This window comes from Cupressus sempervirens, chromosome 3, assembly GCF_028749045.1.
Source record: "Cupressus sempervirens isolate cs-2001-9-10 chromosome 3, ASM2874904v1, whole genome shotgun sequence".
Taxonomy (NCBI): Eukaryota; Viridiplantae; Streptophyta; class Pinopsida; order Cupressales; family Cupressaceae; genus Cupressus; species Cupressus sempervirens.
Window position 1 is genome coordinate 306,736,405 of NC_143120.1, and position 22,763 is coordinate 306,759,167.

The 22,763-nt window shown below is 37.4% G+C and overlaps 1 protein-coding gene across 1 annotated transcript in view; it reads left to right on the forward strand.

The window, feature by feature from the left end:
• Positions 1–22,763, forward strand: part of LOC149566196 (uncharacterized) — a 63,174-nt gene that overhangs the window by 37,740 nt on the left and 2,671 nt on the right. The window lies entirely within an intron of this gene.

The following is a 22,763-nucleotide window of genomic DNA, read 5'->3' on the forward strand; positions in this document are numbered from 1 at the left end:
AAATGGTATACAATACTATAATAAAACTCGAATAATTCTCCACAAGAATATAACCCGTTATTTCACAATAATATCCGAGATGTCGAACATATAACCATGTGATACAAACCAGTAAGATCAGACGAGCAACTCTTATAATGCCTTAAAAATTACGTTATTGCATTATACAATAGCAATACAATAACAGTACACAAAAACCCAATCTTAAATAGAGATTAACAGTCAGAATGGAATACTAGAATAAGAACTTGTAAGTGCAAATGAAGCACTTGCACTGATGTTTCCCAGGACAATGGGTTTGCGTCCACGGTCTGCCAGCACGAGGGGCTACGTCCTCAAACTAGTTGAAAGCTGAAGCTTTCTACAAACTCTCATAAGAGAGAAAACTGAATTGAATCATAAATCAAGAATACTAGCAATGAGCCACCTTCCGCTTTTAATACACAAACTAAGTCTCTTTGACTCCCATTTGGCTTTTGTGTTATTACCTTGTGGCTCTTCAACTTCCTTAAGACATTTCGTCTTGTTCCTTCTTGCACCTTTGTCCTTTGTATAACATTAAATTGATCTTTTAATATTTGGAATCTATGTCTTAGAGTCAATTTTAATATTATATAAAATAAGACTTCAATATTTCTAATGTCCCAAAAGGGAACATTACAAATCTACCCTCCTTAAAATTGCTTGTCCTCAAGCAATCAGTACCAGGATCCCATACGAGTTTGCAAGCAGCCCTGTAGTCCAAATTGAAAACAATTCTGGCCACATTGCGAAGCCAGATGACTCTTTGTAATCTCTATCTCAACTGGATCCTTGGGTCCCATATAACTCATTGAAAAAACTCAGCACCTATAAATTGAACAACTTTGATTATCACTAAGACCACTGAGTCTGACCTCAAACTGATAAGAATTACAACAAGGTCTTTAACAAGCCATGAATACATATGATCAACACCTGGATCCCAAAGCTTCTTGTCATACCCAGTCGACGTGATAAGATAGAAATTTATCTGTGCACCATGTATAACCTAGAAGATGATGACAACTTGCCCCAAGTAGATGATGTAATAAACAAGTCGCTCAAAAATTGAGTGTAACACCCTGGGCGCAACAAATACCAAACTATCATCTTCAATCTAGAGAATCTTCGAGTACATAGGTACTATGAATGAGAATGGAGCTGAAAGAGCATTCCCTATGATCAATGTATAACTCTCTTCAAAACTGCACTAGAAGCTATCCAAAGGCTGATGTAAATAATCCAATCAACTTCTATATGGTGTGACATTAGGAACCCAAAGTGGACTGTTCCCATGACGCACAACCATAGTCAAATCACCATTTCCATCCTGTGACCCATATTCCTTGCTAGGAATCGTATCAGGAGTCCATATCTTGAAATCAGAATCATCTTCGTCATGATAATCAAAAGGAGAGTCCTTGTTTACCTCAAAAAGAGGATTATCGGAAATCCAATCAGCATCTACTTCAAACATGGGATTATCGATAAACTGAATGTAATTTAAAACTTTGGTATTGGGTCTTTTAGGGCAACTATCCAAGTCATAAGTTTGTTGAATGCTATCAAGCTTAACAATGACTTCTTTGAAAAACTCTTGCCTCGCCTTACCCTTATGTTCCTAAGAGTGATTCATGATCCTAGTCTGATTTTCTGCTTCTTGAAGGGAAGTCCGAACATCATTCAGTGCCTCCTGTGTTCCCCTAAGCTCTCTATTGAGCTCCTTACTCTCATGCCTCTCTTTATTCAACTGATCAACAAATGTTTCAGCAAACTTAAGAATGTTATCCCCGTTGGAAAGCAAATACAAGTATTCTGATTTCATAGTTTCAAGGCCTGTTTTGATCACTTGCAAATTAGAAATAAGCCATTGTGCTTCCACTCCCTTTTGAACCTTCCTGTAGAGATCCTCAATCACCTTGTGAGTATTGTTGTAGTGTACCAAAGATGTCGGAACCATTTCTTCATTAGCCTTCAACTGGTTTCTAAATGCATGCATTTCCTTATCATGTTGATACAGCTCATCGTCTTGTAGTGTCATCTTGGATTGTTCCTCTGAATTTCTGTCATGAGTGTAGGTATTATATGGTTCATCACATAAAATTTCCAATCTGTTATTAACTTGTGTGCAACCATCCTCATTTGCCTGTTTGTCAACACTAACCTCCAATTCACCAACATAGAAACTTGTACCCTGGGTGACATATTCTAGGTGGTCGCTGTAAAGCTGTAAGTCAATGGTAGTTGACTGCTCTTCTACTTCAAAAACCTCAATTTGATTACTTTGATCTGTGGAACATTCATATACATAGTTTTGCACTGGTCTTTTGCAAGGAGATCTTGAGCTAATTCAAAATACTTCCTTTTTGTCATGTCAGTCCTATTTTGGTGCTCTAAATGAAAATCCAAGTAATCATTGAATGATAACTTATTCTGAATTTTGATAAGAAGTTCTTCGTACTCTCCAAAAATGTCAAGGATTTTTGCTCTAATGTCGGCTTCAGACTTTTGGGCTAACTATTTCGAGAAATTGTTTCCAGAAGAGCTTGCAGATGACTTTGAGCTAGAATTAGATGAACCCTGTTGGACATTAGAAACCTTTTTTGGGATGCTGATAATTAGATGTTGGGGCACTATTGCCTGCACTTGGGGAAGAGGTGTAGCTTGACATATGCATAATGGCATACCACATTTGCATTCAACGGGCTGAGAAATATTCTAGGCTTTGGAGTCTTTAATATTATCCTCATTCAAGTCTAATTTGGAAAAGTTACTTGCATTTGTATCAATGTTATTGAATGATTTTGTAACGTCACTAGAGGCCACTACATGAATTTCATTGGAAACAGTCTCTATATTTACATTTGATGACCGTGTAGAATTGTTGAAATAGTCGTTGCATACTCTAACAGTAGAATGTATCCCAAACTATGGCAATGGAATTTGCTTTGATGAGTGTTCATTACACAAATTCCTCCCACAACAATGACAATGATGGTGTAAGTGCAAACACCTCAGAGTACATAGTCCCATGCAACAAAATAAAGTCTAGACAGGGAATCGGCGATAGTTTCAAATGAGCATTCATTCTCTCAACGAGATTCGCATTGACCTTGAAAAGTGTCACGAACCACATACCATCGTGAGAGTGAGATCATTCACTAATTCAAACTCGGCTTATAGGCAACTTGGCAGACATGCATTAAATTTTATGTTACTAATCATCCAGCGGTTACTCTTTGACCCCTTCCGTAGATGGCGTTATACTAGCTTGAATATGATGTATTGGAGTTGATTCGAATCTTTGATGAAGTTAGAGATCAATGGTTCCTTAACTCCATGAACCTCCCAAGTGTAACATATAGCTGCTTGTGCCTTTTGAGCTTTCAGCCCGATAATGTTCTCGCCAATTTTGCACTCGAAGACCAAATGAAAAGACTTTGAGCATAAATCTTTAGCTTGGCTAAACATTTTTAATCCACCGTTTGTTAAATAATGCAAACCAAGCTGATATAATTTTTCATGGTATTAAATAAGTTTCCTTCTGTTGTCGTCATCACAACTTATTCACCACACCCTCTCATATTCCATGGTAACGACTCCTCTCCATATACGACATGTTGACAATGGTATGATAATTGTTCCGCCTTATATTCAAAGGTGTTTGAAGATACCTATCTTCAAATTTTAAATCTCGATCTTTTCAAAACTTTGTTGCCCACTTTCCTCGGACATCGATGGGTGAAATCTGCACGAGTGAAATCTGCACCTGAGGAAGAGTCTTCTTGTTCAGTTACATTCCAATTCTGCTGTTATATATCTGCAGATGGCACCAAATTTCACGGTGTTTTTATATATTAAAGCTGTCTGTAATGATTCACTTTAGTGGCATTTTGACAAGCTCCCTTCTCGTTCTTGAGTGAAGAAGATTTACGAAGGAAATTGTTGTCTTAATAATTGCTGTCATATTATAAATATAGATCATACACCAGTCATTTAGTAGTGCCCACAGAAGAACTCCCGACTTTATTCCATTATTTCCACTTCTTTGTACAGTCACGACAAAGGCAAAGTAATCGCCCAACTGTTTCAGAGTTGTCGCCTTCCCTCACTATCATCTGATACAGGTCAATACGATGCAACTATAGTGAAGGTGTGGCTTACTTGCTATGCCTGCCCGAGGTACTCTTCTTTGCGGAGTTGGTTTTTGATTTCCTCTCCTCTCGAGATCAGGGCGTTCAACAATGTCACTCCCAATCCTCACACTACGTCCTGGGGAAAGAAGAATAACAGCTTCTCAATCTGCATCTTGTCTGGGACCGATACATATGTAGGGTGCTCACTTTCTAAGAGGACGTCAAATCCACCGGTGTTGAAAACAATTAGAAATTGGATGAATGCAACAGTGACTACATTCCTCCCCGTTACGTGCCAACACCCTCACTTCACAACATGTTGCTAATAGCTATAGAACACTGCCGTATATACTGAAGATTTTGCCTACGGTTTCCACTTGTATTAAAAATCACAGAAGCCTACTCATACTCCACAGACTTACTTTTGAGTGTAGAGTCACTGAAACAAACTTTCTTCTACAGTCTGACCCGTTTCCAACACAATACTAGAATATCGTGTTTCTAGCCAATCCTATGATGTAATATCCCCTCTCCCAAGATAATCATATATAATTATATTAAATTATGATTTAAAATATGAAGAAATAGTTTAAATATAATATAATTGAATGATTAATTAATCCTAATAAAATAGTAAAATATAATAATAATAATCATATAAATTCTTATTAAATACATTATAAATATTATAAAGAATGAAAAAATTAAATGAGTCAATATAATTTTCATATCATGGAAATATTAATAAAATTCTATAACTAAATATGATATATTATTTAGTTAAGTAAAGATAATGATGGATCTTGCAGAGACATGACTATTAGAGAAACTTAGAAATAATATATAACATAATCATACAAAGGGAAAAAGGGAAAGGAATGGAGGGCAGACACAAACCAACACACTCTAACATGTACTTCTGGCTGATCCTCATCGTCAGCAACATAGCTTGGGAAAGGGAAAGGGAGAGTCTTCAGGATGAATTAATAAATGGAGAAGGTTTTGCATAGGTCAGAGGGATATAAGATCCGATTCACAAATCTGCAACATGATAGGACCACAAACAATATCAAGTCTTATCAGCGTTGGTGGAAGAAATAGACAAATAATGAGCCGAAGTGGATACTAAACATTTGGGTCAGAAAAGGAAATACTGATGTCCACTTAAATATAAGCCGATGACCAAGAGAAAATAAAGCCGAAAATCTCCAGCGAATTTCCATTGAGCATCAACCATTTATGTGATACACTGAAAATACAAATAGCGAAATAACACAAGTAAGCAAATATTCTGAAATGGATATCGGGCAGATCATCATCCTGAGAAATATAGAACAGTAGCCCACTTCATACCAACTCAAATAAGAAGACGAGAATCAGACACATCCAAAATCCTTAGATAGGCAGTAATATAAGACAGGACAGTGGCTATTTGGGAGTATGAAGAAACTTATTTACACCTCAGCATGGATGTCACAACACCCAAGATCGTCTCCTTTCAACGCTTGCAGAATACAAATAGATAGAAGACAATAGTATCTAAAGGAAGATTGATAAATGAAGGAAGCACAGAAACGATGAGCAACAAGTAATACTTGAGTATAAAGTCCATGTAATAACAAGGAAGGGTCACAGCAACCAGGAAATCAGAGAATCGTCATTTTTATAGCATCAAAAAATATATCAAACAAGATAAAAACGTCAAAGCATAATGATAGTTATTAATAGGGGACAGTCAATAAGGAACATTATAAAGGCATACATTAGGAAGTGATGATAATCATATATTGGATGGAAAATGAGATATTATAGGAACTATATTGCAGAATCAATTAGTATTATTGATAAGAGAATACAATAGCAAGTTTAAAGGCAACCAAAAGTACATTTCTTTAGATACTCATGTGTCTCATATGACAAGAGAGTACAAATCAAGAATTAATAATAAGAAATGGAATGAGAACTTGTAGTTCTCCTAGAGACTAAGTAAATCTTGTAGAGGGCATTCACCATGAATGTCGATTTCCTCGTGAGAGTACTCACAAGGATTAGAGTGCATTCCTTGTGAATGTTGAGATTCCAAATTGGAATCTAGAGAGAGATTTGTAGAGAATCTCTTAGGGACAATATATATTGTAGTGGTCAAACATATGCATATGTCAGAGACAAAGACTTGGTAGAGGTGGGATCTCTACCAAGTAGTGTTATCTAAGATCCCAAAGAGGCCTAAGGGAGAATCTCTTTCAATGACAATTACCTAATCGAGACGTAGTTCTCACCAGAGGGTTAAGTGATTGGAGAAAGGATCTCTTCCAAAGGATTAGGAAGGGTAGCTGGGGTAGCATTTAGATTAGTGTTTACTAAAATCTAATATTGCTAATATGTTTTTTTGATATTGTACTAATAAATGGTTGCAGGTTACAACATTTGAACCTAATTAGAAAGTGGGACATTACATATGAACTCTTGCTTGTGCCTGTAGATTTTTCCAACCTGTTTAAAGAAAACTCTTTGAAAATCTGAAACCTTGTTCTTGATTAAACATTCCGATTGTACCTGACAGGATGGCAGGCTTGAAGCTCTGATACCAATGTAATATTCCTAACCTGATATTTGCTGATTTCTCTTTTAACAACATAATCAAAACTAAAACATGGCAGAAATATTTTGGCACAATGGAATCCAGTAGAAAATTACCATAGATATTTGACCAACTTCTTGAATATAACTTGCAAACTCTAATATAGGCAAATGGTATACAATACTATAATAAAACCCGAATAATTCTCCACAAGATTATAACCCATTATTTCACAATAACATCGAAGATGTCGAGCATATAACCATGTGATACAAAACAGTAAGGTCAAACCAGCAACTCTTATAATGCCTTAAAAATTAGGTTATTGCATTATACCACAACAATACAATAATAGTACACAAAAACCCAATCTTAAATATAGATTAACAGTCAGATTAGAATACTAGAATAAGAATCTGTAAGCGCAAGTGAAACACCTGCACTGATGTTTCCCAGGACAATGGGTTTGCGTCCGCTCTCTGCCAGCACGAGGGGCTACGTCCTCAAACTAGCTGAAAGCTGAAGCTTTCTGCAAACTCTCATAAGAGAGAAAACTGAATTGAATCATAAATCAAGCATACCAACAATGAGCCACTTTCCCCTTTTAATACACAAACTAAGTCTCTTTCGACTCCCCTCTTGCTTTCCTCTTATTCCCTTGTGGCTCTTCAACTTCCTTAAGGCATTTCCTCTTGTTCCCTCTTGCCCCTTTGTCCTTTGTATAACATTAAATTGACCTTTTAATATTTGGAATCTATGTCTCAGAGTCAATTTTAATATTATATAGAATAAGATTTCAATATTTCTAATGTCCCAAAAGGGAACATTACATTGTCTTTGATAGGAATAATTTGTTAAGTGCGAGCCCAATACAAAGGAAATAATCATCCAAGTGCTCAAGGCAGAAAAGTTCATTTCGTGGCTTCTCCAAGTAAGTGGTAAATAAAGAGGAAAAGCCTTGAGTAGAAAAGAAAATAATAAAGTATGCAAGGCACCAAAGGAGTAGTCCTCACGATGCACTCCTGAATCAAATGAAAGAATAGGTAATGGCAAGCTTATAGAGAAACAAGTTAATGCCTCCTTCCCTGCGCTTAAAGAATTGTAGTGCAAGCCCTTGTGCCATATTTCAAAGTTAACGGGTAGCTTCCAATAAGCTTAAGCTAAAGCTATTTGGAAAGGAAATGATCCTGCTTCTATACGAGATTAAAGTAAGTTTTATATTGTTGGATTTATGGGTTATCATATGGGTAGATGTAAAATGTTTTAAAGAGCCGTTAGTTTGCTCAATTTATTGCAAATCCAACCATTACAATCGTTAGTTGTGAGTTATTTCGTTCGTGTATCGCCAATGTTCGAAATTCCGAGTCTATATCACTGGATTTCTACCAAAAGAAGTTCCTCACTTCGTAACAACTATTTTGTTCAAGTAATTGCTTTCTCTATGTAAAATTACAAGCTAATGGCAATCAAAGCTGTTGGGTATGATCGTCTGGATTAGAGAGTGAGTTAAAGAACTTTTCTGATACTTATTTCAAGTTTTTCAACCTAGGTGATTTGCACAGAAGACTAAATACCCAACCCATCCATCCAATCACACCGAAATTGAAGGATAGCGGATTGGTTGAGGTTGCTGACTTTCCCATGGCTGTGCAGGCACTAGAGTTGGTGAAGGAATGCATTGATAGATATAATCCAGAGACAGCAAAATTTGTTGCTCGACCAATCTTTATAGCTTTCTGTGAATAAGGAGTTGATGCGATCTGCCTTCGGGGTTCCAGTGAAGGAAGAGTTTTGTGACATTGATTCTTCATCATTTGCATCAATATTTAATGAGAAAAAGACTTTGAGAAGAGAAGATATGTAGAAAACATGGTTTCAGACTCCTCGAGGGAAAAAGAGCAGAATGTCGAGGACTCTCTTCAGAACCAATTTGAAGAAGGAAATCGTGGGTATCTTGGCTTTGTTGCTGAGACTAAAGGGTAAGGAAGGGATACTAGATTTCATTGAGCATCACTTCTACTTGGTCCAGGCCCGTCTATGCTGAAGGACGACAAATTGATTGGGCTCAAATTATATGTGAAGAGCTTGCTTCTTGGCTAAATTCGGCGAAGGCATTCAAACAGTTCTTTATGTCTTCATATTTGATATACGCCCTAGCCATGCATCATCTATGGCTTGGCCTACCTAGTATTGAAGACATTGATGAGAACACCAAGGTATATGAATTTTATCCTTACCTACAAATGCAAAAGAGTTTTGAAGAATATTTAAGGAATAATGATACCTTTACAATTAGGCTATACCAAGAATTGCAAGGGTGCCTTGAGCAGAGGTTTTCACCCGAAGCCATATCATCAGTCAGCCAGTTTGGATGCTGTTTCATCTAGTTTCCATCTTTCTCCTACCTAAGGATTGGTGCATTCGATGGTTTCCCGAAGAGACTCCTCAAATATCCTGAAGATAAGATAGTTGTTGAATTATGTAGACAAATACTAGAAGTGAATACCTTGTGTTCTAATGTGAAGAAGATAGCCGGGATTCCATTTCCAATCGTGGTAGGTCCTTATTCTTGTGCCTCAAGATCTGCTGCCCAGAAATTAGTTAAAGCTTTTGAGAATAGAGTTAAATTGATTGATTATGAAGTTATATAGGACCCTAGTATGATCCTGTTAACTTTGTCAAAGATCATCTGAAGCTTGGCTATGCTTATAGGCATGTTCCAGGTATTGAAGATTATTGAGCCGAATGTCACAATGAGTACCAAACCAGAGAGAGGTATTGGTCTAGGTTGACACTTGGTGAGATAAAGTTGTATAATGACATTGTTGATGTTAGCGATCTTACAGATGATGGCTCTTATATGTGGTCCTCAACCTATGAGCAAATCAAGGACACTCCTATAGTGTCAATTCTGCTTGATGGTCCTATTATTGATACAATGGAAGTCCTCATGAGTGGTATCATCAAGAGGACAAACAAATGAGTAGAGTGAACTAGAGCTGGAGCCGCAAGTTCTGCTAGTGGAGTAGCTTCTAGAACAACTCAGTCATTTGCTGCTACTTCCACTACTGCTGCTACATCAACATCAGCTGGACCAACTCAATCTGTTGGTGGAGGGGGAGACTAGCCTCCTGAGAAGAATATACAAGTCCCTCCAACCTATGGAGGAAGCTCTTTGCCAGATACCGAAAAAGTTGGAGAAAAAGAGGCAGAGAAAGATAAAGAAATGGAGGAGAAATCAGTGGTCAAGGACTCCTCCCCTGTACCAGTCATCAACCTTGATAGTGACAATAACCCTCTAGACGGTCAAGAGCAAGGAAGCATCTCAGCAAGGTGATACTCTAGCCGCCTCTGTTATTAAAGCAACAATCTTTACATTTGCTAGTCAAAGCAAGGTGATTCCCCCAGTTGCAAGGAAGCTCTTTGATCCAACAACCCTGCAACCAACACTCAATGTCTTTTCAACTCAATCTTGGTTGGAAGAGACCATTGATAGAAAGAAGAGGAGATGTGAGGAAGGTGCTCCATCTAAAAACCTGATTGTACATGCAACTCAATCTCAGCTAGTGTCAGAGAAGGTGAAGAAGCAGAAGACACTAGCATTGGCAACAGATTCTTCTATCGGTCACATGCTAGTAGAAATTGTAGAACCTGTAGGAGGGAAAATTTCATGAGTTAACTTCTAATGATTTTCAGATTAGAATGATTGACATAGGCATTCCAGTGCATGGTTCTATGGACATTTGGAAATCAACAAATGTAAAGATCGGAGACAAATTGGAGGAGTTAAGGTCAAAGAAAGAGGTATTGAAAGCTTCAAATAAAGAATTAGTGGAGTACATTAGAGCTGCACTTGGAAGCACATCTACAAGTACATTTGACACAAGTGCAGAGGAGAACAAGAATTTATTGCTCAAGCTTCAGCAAGAGAGGCAATTTGGTCAAGTTGATCGTGCCTAGATAGATGAATTGAAGGTCCAAGGTCCCCCTATTATTGAGAACCTTGGAAATCTTTTGCTAGACACAAATAAATTGAGCGAAGCAATGTTAATCACCAGACCTCAATGAAGAAAGTATCGGAAAGCCTAACAGAGCAATTGGCCCTATTACAAGAGGTGATCGACATGAAGACAAATGTTGCTGTGACACATGGAATACTTAAGTTAGGCCAAGAACCATTGCTTCATTAGAAGCAATCGTTGGAGTTCAAAATTGAGAGCTCAAAGAAGTTTGAGCATGAACTAAAATGTGTCTATGATTTAGTGAAGAAAGTAATGGATAAGACATTTGAATACTTAAAGGTTTTGCACACTGAATCATATGTCACCAACAATGGGCTGGTAGATATTGAACAAATGAAGACTAAGTTTCTGACATTCATTGAAGAAGCTACTGACCCGAAAAACTTCCAAGTGGCAAAGATTTCAGAAGTCACAACAATGGATTGTGTTCTGGAGTGTGCAACGGAGAAGCTCCAATCCAGGATCTTTAGAGTTGAAGAATTGACATAAATGCATGACTATTGGATGATCAAAGCTGACAATACCCTCATTCCAAGTGTCTTGGAGCTGAAGGATATAACTGATGCAATGAAGGCCTATAGAGCTAAATCCGTAACTCCAAAGAAGAACTAACGCTTTGTCAAAAGTGTTACATTCTCCTTGCAAGATGTGACAAGTGTCACCCTCTTTCTCTCACTTTCTAATATTGTAGCCATATTTGGCATTTTCCTCATAGGTTGAGGCTTTGTAACAAATGATTGATCAATCAATCCTATTTTTAGAATACATGTGTTCAAAGATGCGTTGTATGGTAATCATGGAATGTAATTGGCCAATTCTAAAGGGCCTATAAATGTAACCTTTTGAGAAGTAAATAAGATCAGCAAAATTTGATGTGGGCAAACCCCTATAGCTTGGATTACTGTGCGAGACTCTGTGTCCATATTTTGATTCTGTCGTTCATGTTAGTTTAGTTTTAGCTCTTGCATGTTTTTGAAGTGAAATGTGCTGTTAATGAAAACAGTGGAATTGAAAATAAACTGTGATTTGTTACCTTCCTTTAGTGGTTGTATGATATATTACCATCATTTATAGTATTTCCTCATTTCCTCTGTTTTATGCAGGATAGTTTCATATGCATTTTCATTGTTGTGCAAAAGGCTTGGGATATGGTTAATATAAAGTACTAAGTAAGAAGCAAGCAATTTTTTGTGAAATCTCAGTGACTTGGGGGCAATCCGGGTATTGTTTAGTTGGTCACTTTCTCTCTTCTTATGCAGTGTGCATCAGTAGATAAATCTTGCATTTTACCATCTTGCATTTGGTAGTTTAAATAGATTGCATTTAGGTGTTAGCAGAGCTTAAAAGTGACTCATGCATTCATAATTGTGGAGTTTGTGAGTCATCATCTGAAACCTGCATGGATTGTTTGAAGTGTTGGGCAATTTGGTCATACCTCTTCTGCTCTTTGGTTAAGAGCATACCCCTAAATCTTGCTAATCTACTAAAAAAAATATTCATTGCAAATCTTTGCACATAAGGGCGCTGTACCTTTCAATTCAAGGGTCCTTGATAGAACACCTTCACTGACCCATTCGGTTGCTAACGACTTTGTCTTTCACCACATTGGGCACATTAAGAGTTAGGGTGTAAAGCAAAACAAGGAGGACAAACTGCTAACCTATAGTTTTTGGCGACTCTGCTAGGGACACGAATGTAAAAGATCTTAAATTCACAACATAAAAGAGTCTCTATTGTTATTTTCCCAATACCTGAAATTATGAGAGAGATAGCCATCTCTAGTGTCTATTATTCATTGCATAAGTATTCTCAATAAGTCTGTCTGTAACTTCATTGAAATAACTCTAATCTGGGACTCATACATTTGTTTGAGTCATATCTATTGACCCATGAGGAAAATTGGTGCTTCCTCATGAAGATCAAATCCTAGTAATACAACCCAACCTTGGTTTCCAAGACGAACAAGAAGACATAATCAACCAGCTGAATACACTCACCTGGAAAAGTAGAAAATCCATATACGAGTATAGAAGAGTCAGTTTTGTACTGAACGAGAAGAAGCCAACATTGAGTACTGGGAAGGTGTGCTTTAGAAGAGAAGGTTGAGGCAAGCCTAAAAGCATTTATCATGATTAAGCTAGTTTTTCCTAGATCCTAAGTATACCAGGAGTGTTCGTGATCGAGGTCAAATTGATCCAATGTTCGAAGAGCTTAGGAAAGCCGATTTTCCCATATTAGAAGACCACCTATTTTTTCGAACACAAACTCTGTCATTGTGTAATGCTCACTTTACATGGGGTTGTAGCCCCAACCACTATCACTTTTCAGCCAATCCCAGTGATTCTACCCACATCAATGGCAATACCTTGGGGTAAGGCTATTGGTCCTTTGCACCTTGCCACTAATAACGATCTACCAAGAGCCTCTCGGAAGAACTTCCCCAAGTTTTATGGTGATGGGAAAGGTTTTTGTGGATGAACAAATTGCTGCTTTCTTTGCAGCTTGTAGTGTTGTGTCCCCTCAACAGGAAGATGTAGCCGTGAGAATGTTTGTTGAAACACTAGTTGAGAATGCGGCTGATTGGTTCCAACATTTTCCTGTTGGATGCATTACGACTTGGGATGATATGCAAAATCGATTTGAAGCCTACTACAAAAGCACAAAAGATGATCATACATTGTTGTCTCAACTAACTTAGATCAAGGAACCAAGTATTCCCATGAGGGATTTCATTGTAAAGTTTAACAAATTACTTAACAAAATTCCTACTGCAAGTAGGCTAACTGCAGAGAATCAAAAGATGTTCTTCATCAGCTCTATGCCTCTAGAAATTAGTTTTCTAATCAGAAGAGCGCATGTGGCGAATCTCCAAGCTGCCCAGAGTCTGGCTATAGAATTAGAAGATGATTTGATAGCAATCGAGAAATGGAAGAGAGACATTTAGAGTGGAATTTCTGCAGGCATTGCTACTAACACTACCAACAACACATAAGCAATGCTTCAAAGGTTGTCAAATGAGATGATTGCCATGAAAAGGCAAATGGGTAAGCCAACTCCTTCATTTCAACAACCTTATCAAGACATATCCAAAAAACAACATGAAGGAAAGGCCTTACAATTACCACCTACTCAACAAAAGCTTGCCATTGAGGTAGCTCCTAAGAAGCAGAACATGTGCATATTCCACTTGAGAGCAGATCATGATGGTGACTCTTTCCCTGAAATGAATAGATATAAGAAAATGAATGCAAGTAATGAGCTAACAGTGGAATATTCAAAAAGTGAAGATAATTCTAATCCTGGCGACTCTGGAACATTTTATTTGGAGTATGAATCAGATTTGGAAAAAGCAGGTGACTGTTTCACTATGTTGGATGGAGTGCAAATGACCATAACAACAAGAAGTCAGAAGAACAAAGCTTCGACAAGGTCAGTCCCTGTTTGGAACAGTGCACCTATTGCTTCACCAGTCATGGCTAGTACCTCTACCCCTTCTACTTCAAGGAGAGAACAATAAAAAAAAAAGGTAAGTGGTAAGCCCAATTCCTTATTTGACATTATTCACTATTGCAAAGATGCTTGTATTCAAGTTTCTCCTCTAGAGCACTTAAAATCTAATCTTGCTAAGTCGCAAAAGCTAGTCGACTATTGCAAAGGAGAAACTAGTAATAGGGCCAATTCAAATGTCAATGCTGTTGTTAGCAATAAACCTAGTACCAATACATGTCCCTCTCTTGATGAAGAACTAGTCTTGCCTATGCTATTCAATGAAGAAGAATCTTCAGTCTTAGCTAGTCCTAACTTTGTGGCAATTTTCTAAGTCTCCAGGTCTAAGAGATGAGTTTGAGAATCTCTGCCCATTTAGGATTCAAGAGCTAGTCAAGCCTAGGAGTTCAAAGTGAAGACTACCATAAAAAGGGTATATGTGTGAAATGTGAGTCTGAGGCTTGTATGCAAATTGAAAACTCGAAGAGAGTAAAAATTTGAAGACAACAATGAAGTGGGAGACAAAATTGAGTGGACCAATGAAGGTTGGAGGCATGAACAAGATATAAAAGGGGAGTTAACATTTAGTGTGTTAAGGGAAGACAAAGGGCGGAGTTCCACTTGTGGAGCTCTGGAGCCCAAGCAAGGTTGGAATTCCATCTTTTGTTGGGCTCAATACCCAACTTCCAAGTTCTCCCAGCCTCTAGAGGAAAATCAGAACATGAGACAATTATGGTGAGTTGTAATTGAAGTTTGGACTCTTGAAAGGTGAATTTTGAGACTTGGATGCCATGCAAGTTGCTGAAAGTGAAGGAAAACCCAGTGTTACACCGACTAGGGGGCGTAGTAGTGCAAGGTGACGTTGGGACAAGTTTCGGGTTCAGGAAAAAAAATGGCCTCAAATTTGGGGATGGTGGGTGGAGCGGGGGGAGGGGTTTGCATAGTATATATATGACTGAAAATGCTAATTCTGAAATGATACTTCAATATAACATACCAAATACAGTTGAATATAGAAAATTGAAATGCAATTCATGAACCATAAGTTCAAACTTGAAACTTGAAACTTCATAACCATTATCAATGACCATTGAACTTGGTAAAATATAAATGAAAAATTTAAACCACACATAGTACCATGTAAGTCAACCATTGACATCAATTTATCAAATGACAAAGATAAAAGATTCAAAGTTCATTGTTCAAGTATGAATATCATATATCATAAAGATGCTCATGATGACAATGAGCCGAGTAGCATGAAATAGTGAAATAAAATAATGTATCATAGCCATATTAAAGTGAGTACAATTAACAAAATGACAAAATGTCAATGATGAGAATGAAATCATCCCAAGTGCTCTCTAATCATCCCCTATACCGAAGTCCTCGTCACTAGAAGTACTAGACTCCTCATGGGTTCCTGATCCTCCAAAGGAACACCAACTAGTCCTACATTGGCTTGTGCTCCATCGCCATCCTCATCAATCTAAGTTGGATCCTCTGGATCCACATTCCATTGTACTGTTGGGCTCTCCTTGTACTCGCATGTCTTGTGATCTTTGAGCCGCAAGAAACCATGCACATCAACAAACTTTTCTGCTTTCTTAGAGGTAAGTCTGTTCCTCTTAACATAGTGGATGAAGCTATAGGTACCTAGTTCCTCTCTGTAGCCGAGGAGCTAGAAACTTGAGATAACAAAGTTGAAAGTTACAACTTACACACAAATGTTCATACAATTTGTAACAAATTATTAATGATAAATCATTGAATCAATGAATCATAAATCATTAAAGTAAAACTCTTAAAGTTAAGATTATAAAGGGGTGGAACTACAAACCTAAGAAAGTAGTTGAATGGCTAGTGAGGTGATCTTTGACTTCTGTGACCCATGACATTTCCATCACAAAATGGGATTCTTTTGTGCCATAGTTTTGAGATCCACCTTTGCCCTATCTGAGTATCCTACAAGTAACAAGTTACAAGTTTACAACATAATATTAAAATAACTTATAAAGTAATAACTTATAAGAAACAATTAAAAGAACTTATAATAATATAAAGAGTTTAGAGCACTAAATCAAGATTTAAGGATTACCTGAACGACTAGTGAATTCAAACCATTCGGTGCGAATCTCACTAGCCGTCTCAGTATCATACATCCTGGCAATGGACCGAAAGAACCCATTCTTCACCTCATCATCCTGAAGTGGTGTGACTCTACCAAGCCTAGGTATGTACCACTTTAGGTTAAATGCACAGGCAACCTTGTGCAAAGGAGCGTTCAGCTTCTCCCGCTTGTGGTGAATGATAGGCTCAATGTGCTTCGTATAAAATGCTAGAGTGGGTCTCTCACATGTACAACAACCCTCATCTGCTCAAGCATGGAATCAATGCACTCATAAACCTTTCCAAGGCTAGGTGAATCTGCATCTCCATATCTAATCACCTGAAACATTGGACTAATGATGGAGACTATGTATTTTGCGTCACTCCAAAACTGATCACTCTTCATTGTCTCCTTTACCCTCTTCCCCTGCTTTGTTCAAGACTCAGGTCATCGATTCCATTCTTATGTCATAACCATGAATTACAATGGCTTTTGCAACTCAATCATTCTCTCCAAGAGAATATAATATGATGTGTATCTAGTCTCAACTGGTTTCAGGAATTGCTTCTTTGCGAAGCTCCTGAAAAGTGCATGTGATGTATGGTGGTTGCAGATAAACATCTGCACCTCTCTCCCATCATTAATCACCTGTCTAATCCAGTCAATTTTCCTCATGTTTTTGAATGCATTGTTCATGGCATGCACACAACATGGAGTCTGCCTATAGGCTGCCTCAACAAGCCTCCCTGCAGCTTTGCACACGTGCTGCATCTGTGACAACTTGGACCACATTTTGTGGCCCAACCTCCTCAATGGTTTCCCTAAGCATATGAAACAAAAAATTAGCATCTTTGCGATGCCCTGAACAATCAACTACCTTCAAAAAGTATGGGCCCTCGATACATGTGACCATAATGTTGACGAGTGGATGATGACTAATGTCCATCCACCCATCCATGACAATGTTGCAGCCTAAATCCATTCAACACGCCTTCATCTGCTCCATCAAAAACCCAACCTTGTCATAGGCTCTATCCAACATTGTGGTCTTCAACTTGCGGTCACTTGGTGGCTCATATGATGGCTCTCCCTCTTTTACTGCCATGGACATCATCCTCTTTAATAGAAGACTTAATAATTCATCTATCCAGTGAGCCGAGAGTGTCACGAGAGTATTGGTTGAGCACATACCGCGTGAATTTGGAAGCTCTAGAAACTATTGGGTTGTGTATTTTTCGGCCACCACTTTCACAATCTTGTTGGAACAACAATGTCAAATTGGAATGGGCATTTAAAACCGTGGAGAAGCATGTGTCTCTGCATCTCAAACATTTTTGATGGCTCAAGGGTGCACAAATAGTAGTTTTATTAGAAGGTGCTTAGTGCCTCGAGAGTCTTTGAATAGAGACCAATTTTAAAGGGGATCATTGGATGCTTTCCTTACAGGAGATTTGTAAATCAATTGAAGCATTTGTTTTGATAATAGTAGCCCTCACACTAATTTATTCAATGAAAAAACACTACAATAACTTGCCAAAAATCCAAATTTCTTAAAGTTAAATGCAAGATTGCACAATTTGAAAGTACAACAGATGACAATGTACAACCAAGAGCCACAACCTCTTATTCACAACAATAAATCATAACATTGCACAATACACTGCTTTAGTAACCCCTCACACATAGGAAGCCCTTCCATTCGCCTTGGCAAATATCAATTCAAGCTCTAGAGGGTTAAAATAGCCACCAAGAGAAGGATCTCAAGACCTGCGTACAACCTTTTTCTTTGTAGGCGGAGACAAACAAAGCAACACTTAGGCATTTCACACTCAGACTCTTGAATAATCTTCTCATTTGAACAATTCGACTCCAATCACATACTTTTCCCTGACATTCTATAGAGAATTCTTCACCAAAGCGCTCAAATTCGAACCCTCGCTTCCTCAGTTCTCCCCCATCACACTTCATACAAAGTCAGCAACAACGAAATGAATTGTAAAAACCACTACCAGAGAGGGAACAAACAAGAACAAGCACAAGCATAGGAAAGTGCATGACAGGGTGCAGGAATTATATATTTAGAATAAGTTAATCTCCCCAGGAGAACTGAAACATATCCAGCAAAATAGCTGCAAACCCCTCATGTTGCACACGTTCACACAACATGTCTTTCTCCAATTTCCCCACTAAAACTCCCTCTAACTTTAGCACTACTCTAAAACAGAACCCTTTAGAACCCTTTCATTTCTACACAATTAGAAAACCTTGGATCCAAAACTGACAGCAGCCATGTGCACTAACTCACAATGGTGTACTTTGTGTGGTAGGTCTAATGTCTCACTTTCCCGCCAGGTGACAATCCTGTTGCCATTTGTTTGCTGCTGAATGGCTCAAGGCTTTGTGTGTGATCTCTTCTTTAACGAATACAGATAATCTGGTCAAAATTTAATACATACAATTGATAGTGAGCATTAGTAGTTCATACAATTACATCTTTTCAAATGGCAGTTTCTTCATTAAGAATTCCTTCATAATGCTTTTAAAAACATATGTGGCTCAACAAGATACTCTCAGTCCATTTTACGTCCAAAGCTAGCTTGGATACCATGGAACTAAAATTGAGAAGCTAATGTGCAAAACCAAAAATAGAACAACTCTTTGATCTTAAGAGTGATATTGATGGGTTTGATCATCTTATTATTATCAATTTATTTTAGGTTTCACATACAAAGAATACCATTGTTAAGCATCAACCCAAATAAAGCAAGAATCTGCAAATAGTTGAATATTTTTAAATATTTATTTAGAAAATTTTTAGTATATTTTACTATCTGCTAAACCATTGCAGGTCATCTAGTGCAAGTGCTAGTATATACTTTCAATTTAACTAACACCTATAGACACAAATGCACACAAGCCGATATATATACATACATACATATATATATTTATATGTATGCATGTATGTACATGTATGTATATGTATATGCATATGTATACACCTATATCTATACATACATATATGTATACATCTATATCTACATATATTGAAGTAATGAGACTCGGACCTGGCCGGACTCAACAAGGGTAACTCGACTCGTGACCTGGCTTGGACTCGCCCGTGACTTGGCAGCAACTTGACAAGTGACAAAACCCTTGAAATTTAGAGACTTTTTAGAATTTAAAGAAATTCCATACGCCCATAATTGAATAAAGCTTAAAGACACAATAACATCATGAAATAGAAGGTAATTTGATCACATACATAACATATATCGATTACATAAGTACAAAGGTAAATTTTAGATGTATTAAGAAAATTCTGAAAACAAAAATGAAAAATTAGATGAGTAAGATGAGTCAGTCGAGTCAGCCGCGTCGGGCGAGTCACCCCAGTTGACCCGTCAAGTCAGGGTCAAGGGTCATTTTGACTCGGTCAAGGTAACTTGACTTGCCGACTTGGACGATTTGTTTGACTCGCGACGAGTCTTGTTACTATGATACACACACACATATAGTGGAAGCTTGAATTAAATATATAGAAAAATTTGTCTAGAATCAAATTATATGCATAAGAGATCTATCTCACTTGTATCTGAATCAAAATCACATACATATGAAACCTCACACACACAATATGGTGTTTTAAAAGTGGCATACATACATTATTTGATGTTTAAATAGTGGCATACACACTTTTTTTTGCATCTCTTGCTCTCTTTCATCTTGATGATGGATCACGTAGTGTGATTCAAAACATTGATGGTAAAAATCTTAACACAATCTAATCCAAAAACCAATAACTGTAAAGCAAATTCAGGTTTGATGAAGGGATATGCATACACACATACATACATACATATATACCAAAGTAACAAGAATCAGAATCAAATCGGAATCGGCAAGGTCGAATCGAATCGTGAATCGGCCATGAATCGGAATCGAATCGCCCACAAATCAACAAATTTAAAAAACCCTTGAAATTTAGTGAGCAACTTATTTCATAAACCGTTTATCGCTGATTCGATTCACCGATTCACAAAAAATCATTTGGCTTGAATTGAATCGCTGAATCGCATGAATTGCCGTGATTCTTGGAAGTATGATACACACACAAATACAAATGCACAGAGGGATATACACACACACACACACACACATATAGCAAAATTTGTCTAGAATCAAATTATATGCAGACGCAATCTATCTCACATGTATCTGAATCTAAATCAGATGCATATGAAACTTCACACAGGCAATATGGTGTTTTAACAGTGGCATACACACACATGATCTGATGTTTTAACTGTGACATACACACACTTTGTTTTGCATCTCTTGCTCTCTTTCATCCTGATGATGGATCGCATAGAGTGATTTGAAACGTTGATGGTAAAAATCTTAACACAATCTAATCCAGAAACCAATCACTGTAAAGCAAATTCAGGTTTGATGAAGGGGCCAGGTGAGCTTTATCCTAGTACTCAGTGCCGCTGTGGGAGGTGCAAACTGCAGTGTCTTCATCGGAGGGGGCATGGGCAATCTCTCTGCCCCTCCACCTTATGATATATACTAATTTAAACAAACACTACATACGACTATTAGTCTTGTAAATAGAGTTTTTGCAGCATTTCTGGGCATTTCCATGACCGAATGGGCTCTGAGTCAATACACATTGAAAGATATGAGTTCTATGATTCATTATAACATTAATATATCTTTTTGATCTCTAATAGGTAATCTACTCCTGTAAGCCTCATGGTAAAGAAAATATTGCTATGGTGACAATGGACATCATCAGGTTCATTACTCAACTGTAGATTACAATATCACTGACTTCCTATGCATAGGCATAAGCATGAAACTACCATTTACAGAGTTTCTCAGGTTGTGTTAAATGAGTTTATAAACATATAGCCAATCCTTACTAATGGCTTGGCTTCTCAGTAGCCACGAACAATGATCTCCTCCTTTGATTTGTAGTTGTACTCTTCCTCTCTTTCAATCTATTTTCTCCAGCTGCTCCCTCTTTGTCCACCTCTTTGTACTTGCTTCTGTTAGCATCCTCCCTTTCTTATGTGGTTCCAAAATATCCACTCTCTATCTCCAGCTGCTACCTTTAACTCAATGAGCAACTCCTTTAAAGATTTATTTATCTTTTAAATTACTTTACTCCCCTATATACCATGTCAAATTCAAGCACGTCCATGTCAGAGGAAACTTGTATCAATTTGTTTTTAATTTGCTAGTGGTGCCACACCTTACGAATATTGGTGGAATAACATTTTATGCAAGATAGTCTTAAAATTTCATATTAATTTGTAGGTGTTGCCACCCATGCCCATATAAATACATTGTTGGCCGGTAATGGGTATTAAACTTTTTCCATATATATTAATTGTCAACCAAGTTTTATTTGATTCTCTTGTTGCTTAATACCTTGCTATTGTGGATAAAGCTTTTCCTTCAATAGTTAAAAAATTGCTAGACTTGTCACAAACTTGACTAGACTCGCCCGAGTTAGACATTAGGACTCACGAGTCTGCAGCAAGGGCTTTCGCTTCCCAGAGAACACACCTAGTCAGTTTATGAAGTGATTTGTTTTCTTTTTCATTCATTTGCTGTTTTCTCTTGGTCATAATTGGGTTTTAGGGTGTGGAGAAGTTGAACAATCAACTTTAAATCAGCAAAATACATCCAAGTACAGAACTTATCCATCTGGTGATTGGACCATCAGTGAACAAGATGATGGTGATGATATCCTCCTTACTGAAGAAGATATTGCAGATTTAGAGACCAGCAGCACTAGATGATTCCAATGAGGTGGAGGATGACAAAGACAAGGACTTTGATTTTGAAGAAGATTTTACTCCTTTAAATGCCTCAACACCTGCTAGTTTAAGGCCTGAAAAATGGAGTTATTTCAGGAGAAGGAAGAGGAAGATATAGTTTCTAGTTTGCTGTTTTTAACATACGGACATATCATTATATCTGATTTTGTAAACACTATTAAACTCATGCCGTCTTTGATGAAATTTCAAATATTGAGTGTTTGAGATTCATATGACATGTAATGTATCAATTATGGCTCTAATGTTCTCTAAATGCATTAATTTATTTTTGCTTTTATTTAAAATTGTGGCATTTTTCTTTTCCTGAGTCTTTTTGAAGGTGGAGTCCGAGTCCAATATTTTGGTCTGGCGAGCCCGAGTTTTTCCACTATATTAAAATTCCTTCAATTTAAATGTTCAAGGGATGGCAATATGTGTGAACTTCATAATTAATTATTAATTTTTTACCTATAAAACGTTATATTAAATTGATCTATTCTAAGAAATCAAAATGATCAAGGGATGGTGATATATATGAACTTTGTAATTGGTTATTAATTGGTTCCTTAAAGTTGT